This window comes from Manis pentadactyla, chromosome Y (genome assembly GCF_030020395.1).
Source record: "Manis pentadactyla isolate mManPen7 chromosome Y, mManPen7.hap1, whole genome shotgun sequence".
NCBI classification, from domain to species: domain Eukaryota; kingdom Metazoa; phylum Chordata; class Mammalia; order Pholidota; family Manidae; genus Manis; species Manis pentadactyla.
Window position 1 is genome coordinate 27,684,224 of NC_080039.1, and position 7,139 is coordinate 27,691,362.

The following is a 7,139-nucleotide window of genomic DNA, read 5'->3' on the forward strand; positions in this document are numbered from 1 at the left end:
AAAAGAAAAATATAGAGACAAAATTAGAGAAGAGACATTACAACCAATCCCACAGGGATACAAAGGATTATAAGGATTCTAAGAAAATTATAAGCCAATAAATTGTACAGCCTAGAAAAAGAGAACATTTCTGGAAACATACAAGCTAACTGGACTGAGGCAGAAATAGAAAATCCCAAAAGACCAGTTTCTAGTGACAAAATTAAAATGGTCAATCAAAAACTCCCACCAGGCAAAATTCCAGTTCCAGATGGCCTCACTGGAAAACTCTACAAACATTCAAGAGCTAATACCTATGCTTCTTAAACTATTTGAAGATATAGAATAAGGAGTGTTTCCACTCATATTGCAAAACCAGTACTTCCCTAATCCCAAAATCAAAGACACTAAAATATGTACATATATGTGCATATGTGCTTAAAATGTTTACATATATGTATTTAAAATAAGAATACCTACATGTATATAATTTAGTGTCTTTGGTTTTTGGATTAGGATAATCCTGTATGTATATGGAGAGAGACAGTGCAATATCCCTGATGAACACAGATGCAAAAATCCTTCACAAAATATTAGCAAACAGAATTTAAAAATACATCAAAAGGATCACCCACCATTACCAAGTGGGATTTATCCATATAATTTATCATGTAATATTGAGCATATTAACCTTTTACCATATTAACATAAGAAAGGATAAAAGTCACATGATGATTGCAATAGATGCTGGAAAAGCATGGCATTACTCAACACCCATTCATGCTAAACACTCAACAAAGTTGATATTGAAGGAATATAGGTCAACATAATAAAGATCATAAATGACAAATCCACATACTCAATGGTGAACAGCAGAAAGATTTTCTTTTAAGATCAGGAAGAAAACAAGGATGCCAACTCTCACCACTTTCATTCAATACAGAGGTGCAAACATTCAATTGTAAAATAAATTAATCAAAGGAATGAAAGTACAGCAGAGGAATTAAAATCAATAACATGGCAATATCTTTGTTGACAGATGGCAACTACATATGCTGTGTTATTCACTGTTGTAAATAGTTATTGAATCACTATGTTGTACACCTGAAACTAATGTAATCATATCTCAACTACAGGTTAATAGTTAAATAAAAATCACTCAAAAAATATCCAGGATGTAATGAAAAATTATTTGCCTAAAACTTACAAGGAACATTTCAACTCCCATAGGAAAAGACAATCAACTGGTGCCAATTCTGAATAATGAAAGGATAGAAAGTCTCCATAAGAATATAAGGATACTGCTTTCCACAATGGTTGAACTAATTTACCACAGCAGTGTAGGAGGGTTCCCCTTTCTCCACAATGGGAAATTATTCAGCCATAAAGAAGAAAACAGATCCTACCATTTGCAACAACATGGATGGAGCTAGAGGGTATTATGCTCAGTGAAAAAGCCAGGTGGAGAAAGACAAGTACCAAATGATTTCACTCATCTGTGGAGTATAAGAAGAAAAAATAAACTGAAGAAACAAAACAGCATCAGACTCATAGAACCCAAGACTGGACTAACAGTTACCAGAGGGAGAGGGACTGTGGACGATGGGTAGGAAGGGTGGGATAAGGGGAATAAGGAGCATTACGATTAGTACACAAATGTAGGGGGTGTCACAGGGAGGGCTGTACAACATAGTGGACACAAGTAGTGATTCTATAGCATCTTACTACGCTGATGGACAGTGACTGTAATGGGGTATGTGGGGGGACTTGATGATGGGGGGAATCTAGTAACCATAATATTGCTCATGTAATTGTAGATTAATGATACCAAAAAAGAAAAGAATATAAGGATACAAAAATGGGCAAAATGCAATATTAAAACTGAAAACACAATAATGAAAATTAAATAATTACTAGAATGACTCATTAGCATAATGGAAATGACAGGCAAAAGAATCAATGACTTGATGATCACTACGATTTATGCAGACTGACCAAGAAAGAGAAAGATTATTGAAAAAGAAATATGTCTCAATAGACTAGGAAGAGGATAACTTCCTCAATGTGCAAAGCTACAGCTAGCAGCAAACTTATGGTGGAAATTATGTTTTCTTCCAAAGACCCAAAATAATGCAAGGACGTACCTCTCACTACTCTTACTTAAAATCGACAGCAGACCCTGGATAATGCAATAAGAAAAGGATACAACACATATAAAAAGAAGAAAGAAACATCTCTGCTCACAAATGACATGGTCACCCACATGGAAAATCCAAAGAAACGACCAAAACTCCTAGCACTAAAAAGCAATCATAACAAGTTTGTTGGATGCAACATTAACATTAGTTGCAAAAAAAGATAAATTAGAAATATACATTTCAATATATGCATATGATCTATATGAGGAAAACTACAAAACCTAGATGAAAGAAATCAAAGAAAATCTAAAGAAATGGAGAGATACACTTTGCTTATCTGAAAATTGTTTAATCCCTCCAAATTTAAATAATAACCTTGCTGGGTAGAGCATTCTTGGTTCAATGCCCCTCTGCTTCATTGAATTAAATATATCATACCACTCGCTTCTGGCTTGTAAGGCTTCTGTTGAGAAGTCTGATGAAAGCTTGATGGTTTTTCCTTTGTATATGATCTTTTTTCTCACTATGGCTGCTTTTAAAAGTCTGTCCTTATCTTGCATGTCATGGTGGGGTCCTTGGAGCTGAGCAGATAGCCAAGGGGTTTGGGCTTCTGAAGCTCCTCAAAGTTCCCAACCAGCTGGGCCGAGCAGGCCTGGACAACCTTGTCCAGCTCTACCCTCTCCCGCATCACAAGCTCCTTGCAAACCCCGCACCTTCAGCAGCCCTCTGCTGCTAGGAAGTCTCTCAGACCGCCGGCCTTTCCCTTGTCCCAGAGTGGTCAGATGTGTTCTCCCTCACTTCATGTCATGAGAATTTTCTGGGCCCTGAACATGTTGCATGCTTAAATATCTACAAAAACTAGGCCAGGTTGTGGTTCACAAACTTAAAAAAAAATTGTTCCTGTCTAGCAAGACACAGTTGGTTCAACCAGAGCCCAACCCATGAAGTGAGTGAAGGAAAGGAGTTCAAGTTCCTTTATAAAGCAAGAGGCCAGTGAGGAAGGGAGATTGGGGGTCCACAGTGTTTGTAAAAGAAAAGAGTGCCAGTGTATCTCTCTCTGTGAGTGCACATTTGTGTGTGATGGACAGAAAGTTCTAATTTGCTGTGCTGTGTTCCCTCCAGATTATGACACGGGTGGTTTTTTATTTTCTAAACTTTAAAACAAAGAAACAACTGCATGTAAGAAAAAGAACAATAAAGTTGTTGCCATTAAGTGTGTGAACTTGAAAAATATCTTAAAGTGCATATGTCAAAGTATTACCGTAGTTTTCTCTTGGTGATGTGATTAACAACCTGTTACTTTGAAAACAACTGTTTTTAAGACAATTTCTTTAAGTTTTAAGAAGCTTGATCTGTGAAGACAGCAACTCTAGGCAACACCCATCCCCAAGGGAGGCTGGTTCATGTAATGGGGTCATAGGCCAGACTGATAGGACTGGGACCTGACTTGGGGCCAGGCAGGGCAGAGTCCAGGGGTCAAAGAAATTTACCAAATTTCAGACAAATGACTCTCATGTGCTCTTGGCCCTCTGTGAGGCTTGGCCAGACTCCAGCTGTGTTGGGTACTCTGCTGTTCTGGGCTCTTGACTGACTGTCCTGGTGAGTGACCCCCTCATCTGCCAGCTATGGTGCCCAAGCAAGCCAACAGTATCTTTTCCTGGCAGCAGACAATCAGAGCAAAAGCAAGTGAGGCTGACCATAGCTGTGGTCAGAGTTCAGTTTGTGACGCAGAAGGCTGGCCACGTGTCCCAGCATTTCAGCTGGCGGTGTGTTTGCCCAAAGACTATCGACCTGCCCCGACAAGGGCAATCACAGTGTCAGGTGGAGGTGCTGGAAGCCAGTAGGTCGTGGAGGCCTGCCAGGTGTTACAGGCACTGAACAGTGACCTCGGCGAAGGACTTCTCAGCAGTTTGCCAGGAGATCGAGACTTGGAATCCAGTAGATATCAGGCTGTACTCACACCTCGGAGCCTCTTCTGCAAACAAGGATCCTAGCTGTTAGCAACTGGTAGTTGGGTGGAGAGGTGTATGAACTCCCAGTCCCATACTTCATAGATTTGAGTTAAATCTGTACATCAGTTTGGGGAGTTGAGCCTTCCTGTCCTGAACATTTGTCTTCCCATATTTACCTCTTCTTCAAGTTCTTTCATTGGTGTTTTATAGTTTTCAGCTAACAGATCCTGTTCGTGTTCTGTTAAATTTATTCCTAAGTATTTCAACATTTTTGGAGCTATTGGAAACAGTATTGCTGATATATAGATACAAAATTATTTTAAGCGCTTTTTCTTGATGTCCTGTGACTTTAATTAAGTCAGTTCTAAGAGAAGTGTTTTGGGCTACTTGTGGTTTTAATCATGTCATCTGCAAGTAGAGACATTTTTATTTCTTCTTTTCCCATCTGTATGCCTTTTATCTCTTATTCTTGCCTTATTATACTGCCTAGGAATTCTAGCATAATTCAAATAATAGTGGTGAGAGAGGACATCCTTCCCTTATTCCTGATCTTCAGGGGAAAGTGTTCAGTCTTTTATCCTTAAGTATAATATCACATTTCAGCTTTTTTATGTGACCTTTGTGAGGCCGAGGAAGTTCCTTTCCATCTTTGATGACTGACAATTTTTTGAAAATCTTGAACGGATGACATGTTTTTCAAATGCTAATTCTGCATCAGTTGGTATGATTGTATAGTTCTATATTGATATAGTGCATTACACTGATTGATTTTTTTTCAAATATTGAAGTAACTTGCCTTTTCAGGATAAGCCCCCCCTCCCCCGATTGTAGTATATAATGTAATAAATGCTTCTGAGCTCAGTTTGCTAAGATTTTGCTTTTTGTATCAATGTTTATGAGAGATATTAACCCATAGTTTTCTTATACTGGATCTCTGTCTGTCTTTGGTATCAGGGTAAAGCTGGTTATGTAAAAATGAGCTGGGAACTGTGCCCTCCTCTTCTTCTTTTTGGGAAGAGTTTGTGTAGAATTGGTATCATTTCATCTTTAAATGTTTAATAGAATTTAGGGAAAGCAAAATGTTTTGACAGGCTTTTAATTATGAATTCATTTCTTTCTAATTAAAGGATTCTTCCAGTTATTTGTTTTATCTTTGCTAAGTTAGTTTTCTCTCAAGGAATTTGTCCTTTTTACCTGGGTTGTCATATTTATGTGTTGAGTTGTTCATAGTATTTTCTTATTTCCTTTTAATATCTAACAGACTCTGTATTGAGATCTTCTCATTCATTTCTGATCCTGATAATTTGTGTCTTCTTTATTAACATTTATAAATTTTACTGATATCAAGTAACCAGTTTATTTCAATGATTTCTCTCTCTTAGTTTTCTGTTTTTAATTTTGTCCATTTCTGTACTTAGTTTCTCCCCCCCCCCCCCCCTTCCTTCTGTTTGATTTGGGTTCGTTTTTAGTCCTTTGAAAAGGTTTTTTAAAGACCAGTGATTTGATACCTTTCTTCTTAACCTAAGCATTTAATGCTGTAAATTTCCCTAAGTTCCGCTTTAGCTGTATCACACCAATTTTCATATGTTGTTTTAATTTTTATTCAGTTCAAAATATTTCTGAACTTCCTCTTGGGTATTTATTATTCAGAAATATGTTAGTTAGAATATTTGGAGGTTTTCTTTTTAATTTTCTGTGATTTAACCCTAAGTCAATTGCATTCTAATCAGAGAGCATAATTTGATAATTATTACTTCAATTCTTTCACATGACTTTTACGTTGGTATGATGATCCAGGTGGTTGTGTGTCTTTGTGAATATTCAACGCACATTTAAAATAATATGAACTCCCAGTTGCTATGCACAGGGTGAGATGGAGAGAGCAAGGCTGAAGCCAAATGCCTTCCTATGACCTAGGGAGTCATACACCACTTTCACAACACCTGTCAGTCCCTGTCCCAGGAAGGAGTACAACGTATCAGAGTGTGGATAACAGGAGGTGGATTTGTTGGCCACCTTGGAGGCTGGTGGTCAGCCTAGGAATGAGGGTTATTACTGAAAGGGGAGGAAGAGGAAACAGACCTCTCTACTCCTCCTCTAGATTCCATTTAGATCATCAAGGAGTGGGTGGGGGCTGGTTTCACATGTAACTGATAGCTCTGCCTGCCTGTTTGCAGGGAGATTCTGAGGCTTCCAAGATCAATGGGGAGGACAGATGAATCCCTGACCTCTCACCTCCTCAGGGTAGATGAGAATTCTGAGAAGTCAGTCTGTGCTGAGGGGTCAGTGGTGTCTGTGTAGTCTCTGGAGGTGGCTTCCCAGCCTCTATGGTGTCTGTCTTCCTTTGCCCAGCACTAAAGACCTGGAAGGCATAGGCATTAAAAGTAGTGCAGTTGGAGACTGAAAATGAGGAAGGGGCTTGCATTCTCAGCCACAGTCTGTGCCATGTTCTCAGTTCATAGATTAGGAAACAGGAACACAGAGAGTGAACGTGTAGCTGTAGGCCACATAGCTGGTGAGGGCAGAGCTCAACATAGACGGATCAGAGCGTAAACCCAGTGTAGTCTGATATGGAGTCCATGTGCTAGGCACCATGAGATGTTGATGCTGAGCGGGCCGCAGGAGAAAGAGGAGGACGACCAGACCTAAAATGAGCCAGGCACATGTACATGCACACACCCCTCTCCGTCTTTCATCTGTGAGGCTACAGTGTTCTCAGGAAACTGTTAGTGGAGCCAGGAGAATGCACAGGAGGACAGTGGCAGGGGAGGGAAGGGGGTCTTTAAGAGGCAACCACATTTTCCAGGATACCAGGGAATTCCCTTTCCTTATTAGTCTGTCTCAAATCCTTGACTTCTCTCCCTGGGCACACTATTCAATTCTCCAAAGACCTACCCTGATTGACTCCAGATGTATGCCTTTACAGGGCCTGAGTGCCTGTCAGGATGTGCGCTGAGAGTTTGTGTTCTCGGTGTTCCTTCCAGATCCTGCTTTCAGTGATAAGGGGGGAATGAAGTATGCGGTCTGGACTTCAGAATTGTTTGGAGACAAAATTTATTGGAACAGGAAA